Below are 14306 nucleotides of genomic sequence, written 5' to 3'. Positions count from 1 at the left end.
CATATACTGGAAGATGGCTTACGCCATCATTAAAAATGTGGCACATCAATCTGCTTCTATGTATACAACAGAACACTTGGCTTTTATTTCTCTGACCTCATCTAATCCACCCTGAATCCTCTACAACACATTACAGCATTGACAAATTTTGTCCCTTGTCTTCTTAAAGATACATTTTACCAAAGTTTGGTATTTAGCTGTATATTTTTTATTCATTCAAAGTTTGAATGCAAATGTTGGTGAATTGAATTCTTATAAATGTGAAGAAAATTAGAAAACTGTAAACTGAACTGTGTATAACAATAGACTAAGTGTGCCTTTAGTATTATTAATATTTGTTTGATCAACATAAACAGTCTGATGTGGATCACACTGAAACTTCTGGATTCTTTTTAATATTTGTTTGTTTCCCCAAAGAACTGCTCTTCCTCAGAGAATTTAGCTCATACAGTGCTTAGTCCTTCTCAGAAGTCATCGTATGAATCTTTTGAATCTTCATGAAGTTTCCCACCGATCACTGTAATAGGAGCAACTTAAATAACTCATAAATTGCAATGTCTCACAGTTTCTCTCCACCTTCACCAAATTCAGAGTGGATCTGCAACTGCTCCCATACTTCTATCAGCTACTCTGGGCTGATGTCACCCTGTGACAGTGTAGAGAGGAAGGGACATTTCCACGATGTAACCTAACACGGTAGGGTTGAGGTGTAGTTTGTTTATGCGTCTTTTAACACTAAAGCTTCATCTGCCCTCGGTTGTAATTCAGTGAGGGATTTTGCCTGGTTTGTTTCCATGAACTAGAGCGCGTCAAGGATAAAAATCTTGCTTGGGAACAATGATAGTAATCTTCAGCATAGAGATTGCAGCAGATTCAATGCAAAAATCAGGTATGGAGCACCCCAGCCAAAATATGGCTACTTGTCATACAAAAAGATGCCTCACCAGAAGAATACTTGGTATTTTTGGTTCTGTATGATAATGTGAAGTTATTGCCTGTGAAATGACAGTCAATGCCTGTCTGAAAGAACAACAGAAATCCATATGCTTCAGTTTCAGGCTGCATATACAATTTTTTCTTCAAAAATTTTAATACACACTTTTGATAGTGTTTTGTCAGCTATGAGTCCTGTAGAAACATCATTTTATCCTGACCCCACTAAAGTCAAAGTCTAAAGGACATTTGTTTAAAGATAGGGCCTTGGCACCAATGAATCACAACTTACATGGGGTTTTGAAATAGCACAAAAATAGTCTTTACAAGACAAATAAGCTTCTGCACCCACTGCTCCTTACTCAGCCTATCCTGCAGTGCAGCCTTATGTCGTCCCTACAAGTACTTCTTCCTAGAGTTCCTTTTGTGGAAATTGTTGTGTGCTTCACAGGTGTCAGGCAAAAGACCCCCAAAGCCCTTCTTCTTTGACTTAGCGTTATTTCAGAAGCATGTGACCATAAAAAGAATTTGTCCTTATTGAGAGATGATCAGGCATAGTAGGTAAATTACATTTGAGCTACACTGCACTCCAGTAAAGCCAGTGGAGTTGCATCAGTGCAACTTAGAAATGAATGTTCGTTTATCATTACAGCATGGACTGTCTCCAGTCATTGTTTTCATCTGCTGCTGCCTCTGAGCCACTAGCTCCTTGTGCTTGAAAATGTTTAAGTCCTTTATTTTCTTCACCACCTAAATTGTATCTAATGGGCAACACATTTTCCCTTAGGTACTTAATATTGATTAGGTGAATGAATTTAAGTTTTAGAACTGTGAAAATTTGGAAGCATCTGCAGACATTGAATAAAGTTTGTTTTCACTTCCACAGTCTGCTAACAGCTGGAATCCTCAGCCTGAAAAGCCTTCTTTGTTTCCCAGGTTTCCATTACACATTTTTGTACCACACATGCAAACAATCCAGGCCTGTGAAGGAGGGACAATTCTTATTTTATGAAAAATGTTTGCCATTTTCCATTCCTTTTCAGACCTCTACTTGTCCTACAAATGTTGTTAAAAACATTCCTATTTTTCCCTCTGCAGCAATATTTTTAATACAGACGCTAGGTGAAAGTTTGATTTTGCACCAAGTTTAATCCTGCCATACGCAATTAACTTCAGCGAGGTTTCTCTACATTCCTATGAAGGCAGGACACACATTCAAAATTCAGTAATAAAGTCAGTTGTTCCTGTCTTCTGCAGAGGCTATAGAACAAGGAGACCATATATTTTCCAGTGGACCTGCTATTGGTTGTGTCAGTAGCACTGGTGAATTTTGCATGTTCATTTTCACTTGTGTAAACACAAAGTATGTCAGAATGAAGATCTGTAGATTGTACTCTGGCATCTTTTATTAAGCATCATTCTTGTTTTGGTGTGTGAACTTCACCAGAATCCCTCTAACTTTCAATGATTTAGTCCTATCAAAGACTGGTCTTTAATAGCACGTTGAGTATGTTGTTAGTCTATGAAATTCTTCTGAGATTAAACAGTTACATAGGTAATTTCTTGCTTTTGAATACTCACCAGCAGTCTGACCCAGAATAGTTGGAATAATAACAATGTTCTGACCTGTCCAATCAATGTCTGTCTTATTTCATCCATGGCAACAGAATCATTTAGAACATTTAGTATCTAGTGTAGGAATCCTCAAGTATAGATATAGATGTCTAGGAAACTGAATTATCCCTACTTCTTAGAGGTACAGGATATTATTCTCAAACCTGGCTCTAAAATCAAAAGATTGAATTACAATATGTAGATGTTCTTTGCAATTCTACTCTCATAAAAAAAGAGAGGAACCCTTTTTGAGGGCAAGATGAATGTACTCTGTTATGCAGGACACAGACCTAACTATGTCCTATCTACACCCTTTGCAAACTGTGTCCTCAAAATATTTTTTAACATACTGAACAAAAGATTATGGTACTCAAGATGTTTTGACTAAAATGCAGGGTACCTTGGATTCAAAGAACTGTCTTTGGTGACTGTAGTAGATGGTACTTCAAAAGACCTGACACAAATGCAAATAGACTTCTTTATGTCATTTATCTATACCATACTTCCAATGGGATATTGAGAAACTGAGGTAACTAATGTCAGATTTTTTAAATGACACCTCCACAATGAAAGTTAGCATAGCATATACTAATGTCCAAACTCACTGAAAGTCAGATTTTCTAGAATATTACATCTGTATCCACTGAAGGCCAAAGTTAATGAGGACTGGGTCTTGAGAGTTGTTTTTTGTTTTTTTTTTATCAGCATGGAACTAATTTGTGCTGGAACACATTTCCAGTAAACCATCACCTTTCAATTTGCACACAGTGCTTAATGGCATTGACTGTAAAATAAGTTCAAACACAGGTTTTAAAATCAAAGTTGTTTGATTATAAATAAATTAATGTTTGTTGGTTTTTTTGTTTTTTTGTTTTTTTTTTTTTTTAACACTGCATTTATCCTTCCCTTTCTGGAAGGATACTTTCTGGAGTATGAGTCACCTTACTTCACAGTGACATTTTCAAAAGTAATCCTGTGTTCACTTAGCCTATGAAGTAATCGCCCTGATTATTTTCATCCATTTAATTTCCTGTAACTTTCTCCTCTTATTTTAAATTCTTCTGTCCCCTCTGCCTCTTTGCATTGATACTATTTTTTCTTGGTCATCAACAGAGATGCAGCATCTTTGGATTTTATTTTATTCCAGTCAAGGCAAAAAGAGTACAGGAGCTCAAATAAATTAAAACTCTGAATAATACTGGTTATAAGAGAGTGCCAAAGCATCTTGGCAATGACATTTGTAAGCCAGAGCCAAAGAACCAGAAACTGATGTCTAGTCAGAGATGTCAAATGCAATTCTTCCTGCCAATGTCTGGCAAGAAAAATCTGCTCAATAGATGCTTTGCCTCATATGACCCAGTTGGCACTCGGAGCAGAGATGTTTAATCATCAGAATGTAGTGCAGGTAAATTATAAGGAAAGGATGTGGTACTTCCTATACATCCTCTTTCTTGAATACTATCACTCCCTGTATTTTAATGCTAGGTGTTTGTATTTTAACTCTAGGTTTTTATTCATAAAAAGTACTGTCAGCTGTTGTAGGAACCTCAGTCTTCTAAAAATAATGAAATGTTTGGGATTTGAATCATTGCTGGCAGCAGATGCTAGCCCAGTGGATTCAAGAGAGCTTCTGCTCTTCTTCACTGACACTGTATCTCTTTGACTTCATTTTAATAAGGGAGGGAAATTGTGAAGTCCTTGCATTTCTGTGAAAAAAGTGATCTTTCCCTTTGGTGTCCCCATTATCCAAACAAGACACTTCTTTTGTTGTTTGTCATCTTCTGAAATTCCACAAACTCTTTGGAAAAGCTTTATTTCCCCAAAGCCACAAATACCTGTGCAAGAAAGCAATTTAGTTTGCAGATCTAGTCTAGTTTGTGTAGCATTATTTCTCTGAGAGAGAAGGCCAGGGAAGGATATTTGCTCACCATTTGACAGCAGAGATAAGGCTGATCATTCTTGTGATAGCTAGCTAATGGATGAGTGCCACTGATGTGTTTTAATGGATGTTTGCAAAGATGGTGTAGCCTCTCTGTCATGGCCTGGTAATTGTGTCCTCTTGATCCAGAGGCAGTGCTGAATATTCCATATTGCCTGACAATGGCTTTTCTGGCCACAGGGAACATGGTGAGAAAAGGGAGCTAGAATACAGTTTACTGCTCTATCATAGAAGAGTCATGGAAGAGCAATGGATAGAGATGGCAGTTTAGATATGCAGAACACTCAAAGTACAAAATAAACTGCAACTGTGTATGTTTCATCAACCAACATAGGCACACAAAGAAAGAGATCCATGGCTGCCTCGTTATATCCCAACACTTCATTGACCCAGGCAACTTCCTCCATTGCCCCTATTTAGGGGCGACTCTGAAGTTGAGGCTAAGCAATCAAAAACGTATAGTGAATTGTTCAGTGTTGTTTGAAGGGTCAGAACACATGTTTTCTGTCAAATATATGAAGCAGAACTAGCAACATTTTGGATCTTATTCCAGAAAGTAGGGCAATTGTGTGCTAGATTTTGGTGGCTCACTGAAACTATTATGGCTCAGTCCAGAAAAAAATAACTTTAATAGACCCTCACCTCTACTGACAGTGATAGAACAGCATTATAGCAGAAAGATTATATAGCAGAAAGATTACAGCAGCAAGATTATCTCTTTAGTGGCTAAGTGGCAGTAACAGGAACTTGTATCACCAAACTTTGACACCAGCAGCGAAGTGATGTCTTTGAGAGTATGCCTTAGATGGCCTAATAAGTTAAAAAAGGTACTTAAAAGATATTATTTCCCATAAACTACACAGAAGCTATTCCTTTTACAGTCGTGTTCGTGAATCATCACATGTTGGCAACCACATACTCCACAAAAAAAAATAAAAAAAAATAATAAAAAAAAATTTGACAGTAAACTAAGCCCCATCTTCATTTCTTACTCCTGAATGGATCAAGATAATGCACTCAATTACCTTGACAGCTTGATCCCATTAAGACCAATCAGATTGCAGTTGGCAATCAGATGCAGATATCCGCACATCTCTCTTGACCTCTTTGGCAAAAGAAGGAGAAGTAAAGTTCAGAGAGAAATTCCTCAACCTTGGAAAGGAACAAGACAAGCAGGTTGGAATTTACGTCTCTTTTCCATATAGTAATGTGAATACACCTGAATTCCCCACTGGTGTTCCAAGACACCTCTGCAAAGCCAAGAAAGCAAGAAAAGCTTGCCCCAAATGAACCAGAACTCGAATTTGACCAGTTAACACTAAACTGGCAAAACATCAGTCAAGACCAAGTTGCTTAGTGCTTGCAGTGGTCAGCAGGGTGCTATTCAGAAGGTCATTTTTTTGTGACGCCGAAATCATGTTTTACTTCGGTATCAGCAGCTTCTGTGGTCATCAGGCGAGCTGGACTAGTCTACATGAGGGCTGCTCAGCATGTTTGGTGCAGCTGGCTGGGAATATGCCATTTTACAAAACTATTTTCAGCACTGCTTGCAGCGTTCACACCTGACTGGCTTCCTGACTGACTGACTGACTGTGCAGCTCCCAGATAGCAAAGGCACCATTTTCAGTTTATAAATTCTGATGAATAAACCGTCCCCTGGGGTTTGGCAGGACTTACTAGCTGCCTGAGATCTGCTTTAACTTTCTCCATTTGGCCTAAACTCTATGATACAGGATGCCCAAAAGTTACACAACTAAAAGCCATCTTTAACCACTCAGAAGAGCAGACTTATTTTAGAGACTCTGGAAACTACAATTCCTGTGGGAACATATGGGAACAGTTGCCATGAAAATCAGGCCATTGTCATAAATGAGTGCTTTAGGCACACATGTCTGGGAAAAAAAAAAAAAAAGACCAGTAAATTAAAGAGTATCACTGGTGAATGACCTACTGGTGAATGGCACTCTTTTAAATAGCTTGGAGATAGCTGTTTGGATTTCATTTATTAAGAAGTTCATGCAACTATCTTTGCCATCTGCTGTTTAAGGAACACTATGGAACAACAGTGAAAACTGCTTTTTTTGGTGTGGATTTTGTTCTTTGAATGCATTTTTTATGAAGCACGTGTTTGGCTATTTGTTGCGATTTCATCTCAGCAGCCTCTTTGATGACATGCGTTTTTGAAACAGATCCCTGTGACTTATTCCATGGTTAAGTTGTGCCTCCAAGACATAGCTACGACTGCCTGTTGCATATGTCACTGAAATTACTTCAGTAGTTTCATTTTAGCTCCCTGAGTGAGACCCCTTATGATAGTTACAGCCTCCAGTCACATTCTTTTGCTTCAGAAGAGACTTTTCCATACAGGCAGAGAATAGTTTTCTAACAGTGTGGCCCTGACTGGATTTCTTTTATTTTCAGAGGCATTATAATTAATCATATGCATGGTTACACATTGATCTGCCTGCCAAAAACCAAAACACAGCAACAAGTGAACATCATTAGCCAAATTTTTACAAGCCAGAGAGATCTCCTAGTTTGCAGCCATCTCTCATCAAGAGATGAACATCTCCAGTCAGCACCTAAGTAAACTTACATGAGAAGAGCAGCTGAGTTCCTTGCTTCAAGTCTTTCAGAGTTGGTGTTCAACTCATAGTTTATCAGGGCAATATTTTTATGTTTCCTGCTCTACTGTGTGGTCTAGTGCTTTTTATCCCTCTGGATATAATAAGAATAATGTAACGTCCTAATCTTTACTTCACTGCTGTGAAACAGGGAAGATCTGGTACCCCTTTTACAGGTAATAACAATCTCTATCTCCCATGAGGTGCTTTTCAGTAGTAGTTCTAGAGGAACACTTAAAAAAAAATACCCAAACTGTTTCATATCCATCTCCCTGTTTTTGAGAAGAAATTGTGTACAGATCAAATGCACAGTGCTCTTTTTTCAGCCCTACAGTGAGACTTAAATGTAGCTTACATGTTAAGTCCATGTGTGGAATCCTACTTTGTGAAGCACTCACATCCTTCAGCTTTGCCTAGAAGGAGCCTCCCAAGAGCTATGTTTCTGCATATGCTCAGGACAATTTCTGTTCCAACAAGGCTCATTTACCCCTAAATCTGCTGAGTAAGAGTTTAATCAGATGTCTCCAGTATGTCCTACCGCAGCTTTCTGCTACTACGCAATTCAGGTATCATCCATGAGCTGGTTTTAGTAAAATGTATATATTTCACATCAGGTCAGTTCGTAGTGTTGATAACAGCACTGCAGGAGCCTTAACAGATCTCCAGAGTTTATTTGTCAGCAGTTTGTATAGTTTATCTGGAATTCTTGAAAAAAACATGTCTCTCTCCTACTCACAGTTGGTGCCCACACATCATTTTTGGCTAAAGCAAAATATCTGGGTCTCTGACGATATATCTAATTAGCTTCCCACCAGATATTACTTTCCACAGGGTAATGATCCTACTGATTTATCTGTTCTTATACAAGGCAAGAGTTTACTGGGAGCTAGAAACCAGACCATCTGTACCAGAGAAGGTATGGATGGAATACACTTTGAAGACACTGAGAATACAGTTGTAGAGATACGGAAAGATCTGGGAAGCACGATGGATTGTGTCAGTTCTTTGGAGTTGGGAATTAGGGGTTAGAAAAGAAATGCAAGCATTATACTCTAGTTCCCTATAACAGGCAGTAAATAAATAATATCCAGTGTTCAGGTTATCCTATATTTCTTAAGTATGCTTAGCAATTAGCTACAGCTATAAATTAAAGACTGAAAATTTGAAAATCATTCAATTTATTTAAAGAATGAGTGGAAATAATTTATACTTAGCACCTACTGTTGAATTCCCCTGCTTTTCAATGGTTTTTCCATTATGTTTTCCAATTTTAATAGAAGTGAAGGAGATTGGACACAAAATATTGTCAAATGTCTAAGGTAAATAAACTGGGAAAAAAAAAGTGAGAAAGATGTATAATTTTCTGTAAGAGCAAAGGGAATATTAAATAAACAATGGTAAACACTGAAGGCATTCTACAAAAAAAGTAAAGAAGGCAGAACGGAGTCCCTTGGGAAACAAATGTCCAAAATGTCCACTGCATCCCAATGAGTGGAATCTTTTTGTGTTGCTTCAACATAGAATATAGAGTGTGAATCAGTCTTGATTTATGCAGTAGATTAATTACACATTTGCAACATGAATCAGATATCTCAGGTTCTGTACTGAGAAAAATCACCTTTATTAGCCCCATATGAATGCTCAGTGCCAAGACCACCCAGTGACATGGCTTTACTTTGAAGGATGGAGGAAACTGTGTAGCTTTAAATTCTCGTGCAAGTGCTGATTCTCAAATTCCTAACTATTAAAATGGGAAGATGGAAAGTCGTAGTACATTACAGTAAAAACATTGCACCTGAAAAGAGAAGAAATCACTCATGAGGTTCCCTTCTGGATTTCCCTGTGCTTCTGTGGGATGTCCCCAGACAGAAACAGAAGACCTCTTATCTTAAAGGCAATTATAATACTTTTTCCAGATCAGGACATCACGTAGGTGGTTTAGAAGTTGCATCACTGAATTCATTCTGTTGTTCTGGAAGGGATAAACCTAAAATGGAGAAAGAAGGCCAGTACCATGTTAAACTACTTAAGAGATCAAACAAAATCAAACTGCAGCCAGCAATGTTTGGATTTTTCCTTTGGCTCCCAGAGCTAGCTGTAAATCATCCAGCAAATGTGCTCTCTACATGGGGGTCAGACAAGAAACCATCTGCCCATACAGGGCAGCTACTTCAGACTTAGCTTTAATTAATTAAATAAACAATGAGTTGTTTAGAACGTGCTGCCAAGTTCCTAAGAAGCGCCCAGAAGTACGTAGTCTGATGTACCATAGTCTGATGTAGCAGGTCTCTGCCTCATCGTGGGCTGGTGGATTCATGTTCTCCAGAGAGCCTTCAGCATTAAATGTGACAGAAAATGCAGAAACACAAGGGAAGAGCGCTCTGCTGAAGCTGATTGGCTTTGTTCTGACAAGTCTCACATTTTTAATCCCACTGTGGCAGCCTTGAGAAGGCGAGAGAGCTCCTCACTCCTTTGCTGGTTAGCATCTAACCCATGGTGTCAAAAATCAGGTGTGCTCCAGCTCTTTGTGATGACAATTATTTGTTTGCAAGAAAGGAGATAGGATTCACAGTTCTGTGGAGGGTGCCAACCCAGCACACTTCCACTGAATTCAGTCCCAATGGAAAAGCCAGAAAAGCAGGAGGTGGTGAAACTTCCCTGGAGAGCATAGCAGCATGGAAGTACATGGCATAGAGAGGGGTAGTAGGAAGTTGTACTGACGTTTTTCCTGCCATGCACTTTTCCTGTCAATGCATATCAAAAATGTACACTTAAATCTGTTTCTCTGTATTTATCAATCTCCAAACCTATCAAAATTGCAGTGTTTGTTAGTAGTGACTGACTTCACGAAGTCAGCTGTTCTGAGACACATCCAAAGAGTAATTTCACAGATGTGAGGAAAGTTATTTTCACCTTTGTGTACCTGTAAGTCTACTGAGTGTGGGGCTGATTTTTGACAGAGTGAAGCAGACAAATATAAGAGAAGCCCTGTGATGCGCTGCGAATGCTGAGCTCTACAGCTACCTGCAGTCATGACATTTTCAGTGTTTCAATATGGTCAGTCATGGCAGCGATCTGCAAAATTCATGTAAATGACTTCTCATTTTTCTCTGAATGTGCTGTCTACCAACCTCACTTTACTGAAAAGAATTTCGTTTGGAGCCAGCTTGAATATTTTGCTAATATGCTGGCTTCCTGCCGTCATCCAGAGTTGTTTTTTTCCCCCCTAGGCATGGAAAACTCAGTTGTTTGCTTAAAAATGAAGACGTCATGACACCTAGTGGTGAATTAAGCAAGAAGAACTTGAGTTTCCTAAAGAACTCGCTGCTGTTTTCCATCATCATGTTGTTCTCATTCATATTGCAGTAGGAGAGATGTGGGCATTACCCTCATGAATCTGAACATCCAGGCAGCCACTCTTCTTTTACAGTCCAATGCAACGCCCGTGTTTTGTTGCATGTGACTCCTGCTCCTCTCCACAGAAGGCCATGTTCAATAAGGCCCAGCATGCAGTCAGTCCCCAGCCATGTTCCTCACTGAACATGACATTTTGAATGGCCATTTATACTGAAATCAACTAAGTGCTTTGACTTTGGAAGAAAAAGGAGCATGGTAGAGTCTTGGCATAAGACCAAATGGGAATTTCAGTCTTTTTTCTCTTGTTAAGGACATATTAATCAAGTCTGTTTTTAGAAGGTGACTCAAGACTGTATTGTATGGCATGCAGCAAATTCCTGGCAGGCAGCTAAATCTGACTCAGTTGCTGGCAGATTCTTTTGCTTTTGAAGACTACTTAGACTCTGCCTTGGTCGGCAGCAGTCAAAAAGCTCATACTGGCTGTGATACCATGACAAGAAGTTGCACTGAAAAGCAGTAAGCCAGTCTAGACATGTGCAAAAAAAAAAAAAAAAAAAAAAACCAACAACCAAAACTACAGGTTCTTTCCAAACAGTGGCAAGCCTGGGAGATTTTTATTTTTTTAGAGAAGCAGAACAGTGTTGAGTTCTGCTAATGGTAACTAGGCTGCTGTCACCAAGTGTAAAGCTTTCTTGGCTTATTGAGCCTGCTGGTTGGGGACCAGCCATTTTTTTTATCACAAGAATTAGTTTCAGTGCAAGAGATTTCAAGTCAAAACATCACAGTATGCTGTTTGGGAATTTGGGTGCATGCTTCTTTGCATCTGTAAGAGTTGTTAGCAGTGCAGCCTTCCAGTTTCATGTCCATATTTGTGCATGCTATATCAAGCATACTTTCCATTGCCTTCAGCATGACAAACTTGTTTCCCCTCATCTTTCAGAACAGATGCATGATAGAGTTGCATGTTGTAGCCAACAAATGGAAAATAAATTACTTGAATATACATGATTTTCGTCATCTTCAAAGATTTATTTTACCACGTCTACATGTATTTAGTACCTGTAACTTCCCCAGTCTGCTGTCCTGGGTATAATTAACACTTCTTCCACCAGAGTGTCTGGATATAAGTGAATGTAAAAACATCAGTTCTGTCCAAAATGTTCCAGTTTCCATCCTTTGAATCATTAGCATGTGACCTATGCTGTGCCAATATTAATAACCATTGCTCATGGCTTTCAAACAACCCAAACTATTTAAAAATTAATTCTGTTTACAGTACTTTCTAGAGGAAGTATTTTGTAGAAGTGAATAACTCAAACTGACTAGTGGCTACCCACAAAATATGACTATCCAGTAACAAAATGAATCATTCAGAATTAGCTGGCAAGGACTGGATGTATTGTTGGAGAAAACATCAAGCGGAGATCAGATCCAACAACTGTAAGTCCTGGGTTCTCCTTCCACTGAACCACATGTGTGCCATGCTGCTGTGACACACTTATACCTAACTGCAATGGCTTAAGCAGGTCACATTCTGTACTTCTTCACAGATGCGAGGCTAAGTGTCTTTTTTGACTGTTACTGCTAGAAACACTTGCAATTATAAGTTGCAACCTGTAGGTTTATGCTTTACCCTGTCTTTTTTCTCTGTGGAGATGGTCATGAACTTATTCATGGCAGGCTTGTCTGAGGATGATGTGAGCCAAGGGTTGGTGGTACTTCAGTCTTTGCTGACAGTTACACCATTGCCATTGCTGAAGAGAAACAAAATGAAATGGAAAAGCAGTACTGATTTCCACAGCCCTATAACATGAAATATGTAATGCAGTCCTGGACAGAAAAACTGCAACATGTGGCAAAAGAAGAAGGTAGGTCCTGCTAAATGCTTGGAGGCCAGTTATTCCATTTTGTATTTGCCATAGGCTTCAAGCAGCCTCTGAAAAGTCACAAACAAAAGGAAAAGTCTCCTTGTCTCTAAGAGAAATAGCTTGACAGCTTTATAAGGGAAGGAAACTTGCATACAACTTAGTATGGCTGTTCTACCTTGTGAGATGAAGGTTTTGGAGTGCTAAATGGCTTTGGACTGTAGATCCAGCAACAGTGAGGTGTTTGTTCATCCTTATGCAGGGCAGGAGAGTTTACTACATTCCCCTATTGACATAACAGAACAAGAGTTGTGAAGCATAAAGTAGATGTCAAAGGCAATACTGAAGTGTCACTGTCTGGGCACTAAGAACCATTTTTTGCGTGGGATTTTGAATGTTCAGCTGGGATGTGCTTTTTTGAACTAGACTCTGTATTCAGTGCAGAGGTGATATAAATAGCGAGTCCCTGAAGTATCAGACTGAATTACATAAATAAGGCTGCAATCACAGAGTCACAGAATAATTAAGGTCAGAAGGGATATTTGGAGATCATTTGTTCCAGCCCCTCTACTCAAAGCAGGTCCAAGAAGAACAGATTACTCAGAGCCATACCCAGCTAGGTTTTGAATATCTTCAAGGATGAAGGCACACAGCCTCTCTGGGCAACCTGCTTCAGTTATGAATCACCCTTACAATTTTTTTCAGATGTTTAAATTGAAATTCTTCTATTTCATATTTGTGCCCCTTGCCTCTTATTCTTCCACTGGATACAATTGAGAAAAGCTCAGCTTTATTTTCCTTATATCCACCAAATCAGGTATTCATATTTGTTGATAAGTTTCTCTCTGATGCTTCTGTTCCCAAGGGTAGAGAGTCCCAGCTCTTAGCCTCTCCTCCTGTCATATGCTGCATTGTGGCGTTTCACAGGACTGGCTCCCAAGTGTTCGTATCTTTCTTTGACTGGGAAGGCCAGCACTGGATGTAGCACTTGAGACATGGCTTCTCCAGGGCTGAGAAGAAGAATCACCTCTCTTGTCTGGCAGGCCACACTCTTCCTTACTCATCCACAGAAACAGTTGTCTGCATTTGCAGCAAAAACACGTTGTTGGCTTATTTTCAACTTGTTGCCCACCAGGACACCCAGATTAGTATCTGATGTCTAGTTTCACAGTAATGACCATTTCTAGCTGCAGTTCTCTTCGGCTTTCTAGATTTAATTGCTTCAATTTCTCTATAATACATAGGTTAACATGCTCAGGTCTGTTGAATTGCATGAACTGTTAAAATCAATGCTATTTAACTATCTACAAACACTAAAGACCTAATAGGCCTCCAAGCTGTTCACCGAGTTAGCAGACTGGATCGTGTGTAACTACCATGAGCAAAGAGAAGCAGAAACAAGTTACTTGTTCTCTGGTGAACCTGGATCATGCCAAACCATGAACCGTGCTGTGCCATACATTTCAATGGCATCCTAACGACTGCAGAAAATCTTGAAATGAGAGAGGAACCACCTTTCCTAGTAATCTGGTTGTTCTCCTTCTGGTGGTTGTTCTCTGCATACACTTTTTGGCTACCTCTCAGCCTTACATTTTTCAGCTCAACAACAGAAACAAAAAATCACTATTTCCCTAGTAATGAAGTGAAATCCTTCTACAAAAATGTAACTATCTGCATTCTCTGAAGAGCAACAAAAGCGGACACAGTGAGTTAACACTCTGAAAACAGGAAATACCCCTAACCAACTCTCTATGTCATCACATAACCTAGATTTCAGTCAAGAATTTGGGTGTTGTTTTAGATAATAAAATAGAACATGTGTTCATCATTAATCTTCTTGAACATTTGCTCGGCTAGAAACTGTCTCTGATCAACCTACTTATGTAAACAGATCCATGCTTCAGACAGAAGTGGTAAGATGTTATTCCAAGTATATTGTAGGGAATCTCTCTGCAGCTCTAATGAGATACAGTT

General features: G+C 39.1%; 1 long non-coding RNA gene across 2 annotated transcripts in view; it reads left to right on the top strand.

Annotated features, from left to right (window-relative positions):
* LOC122177789 overlaps positions 1-10682 on the top strand; it is a 149029-nt gene extending 138347 nt beyond the window's left edge. For both annotated transcript variants that reach the window (XR_006178148.1, XR_006178149.1), the window contains exon 3: positions 10341-10682. This is a non-coding gene — a long non-coding RNA (uncharacterized LOC122177789). The remainder of the gene's footprint in view (positions 1-10340) is intronic.
* Positions 10683-14306: the final 3624 nt, after the last annotated feature.

This window comes from Lagopus leucura, unplaced genomic scaffold, assembly GCF_019238085.1.
Source record: "Lagopus leucura isolate 7727_CA_CO unplaced genomic scaffold, USGS_WTPT01 Super-Scaffold_100001, whole genome shotgun sequence".
NCBI lineage: Eukaryota > Metazoa > Chordata > Aves > Galliformes > Phasianidae > Lagopus > Lagopus leucura.
Note: the sequence above shows the minus strand (reverse complement) of the source record. Positions and strands in the feature narration are given on the sequence as shown.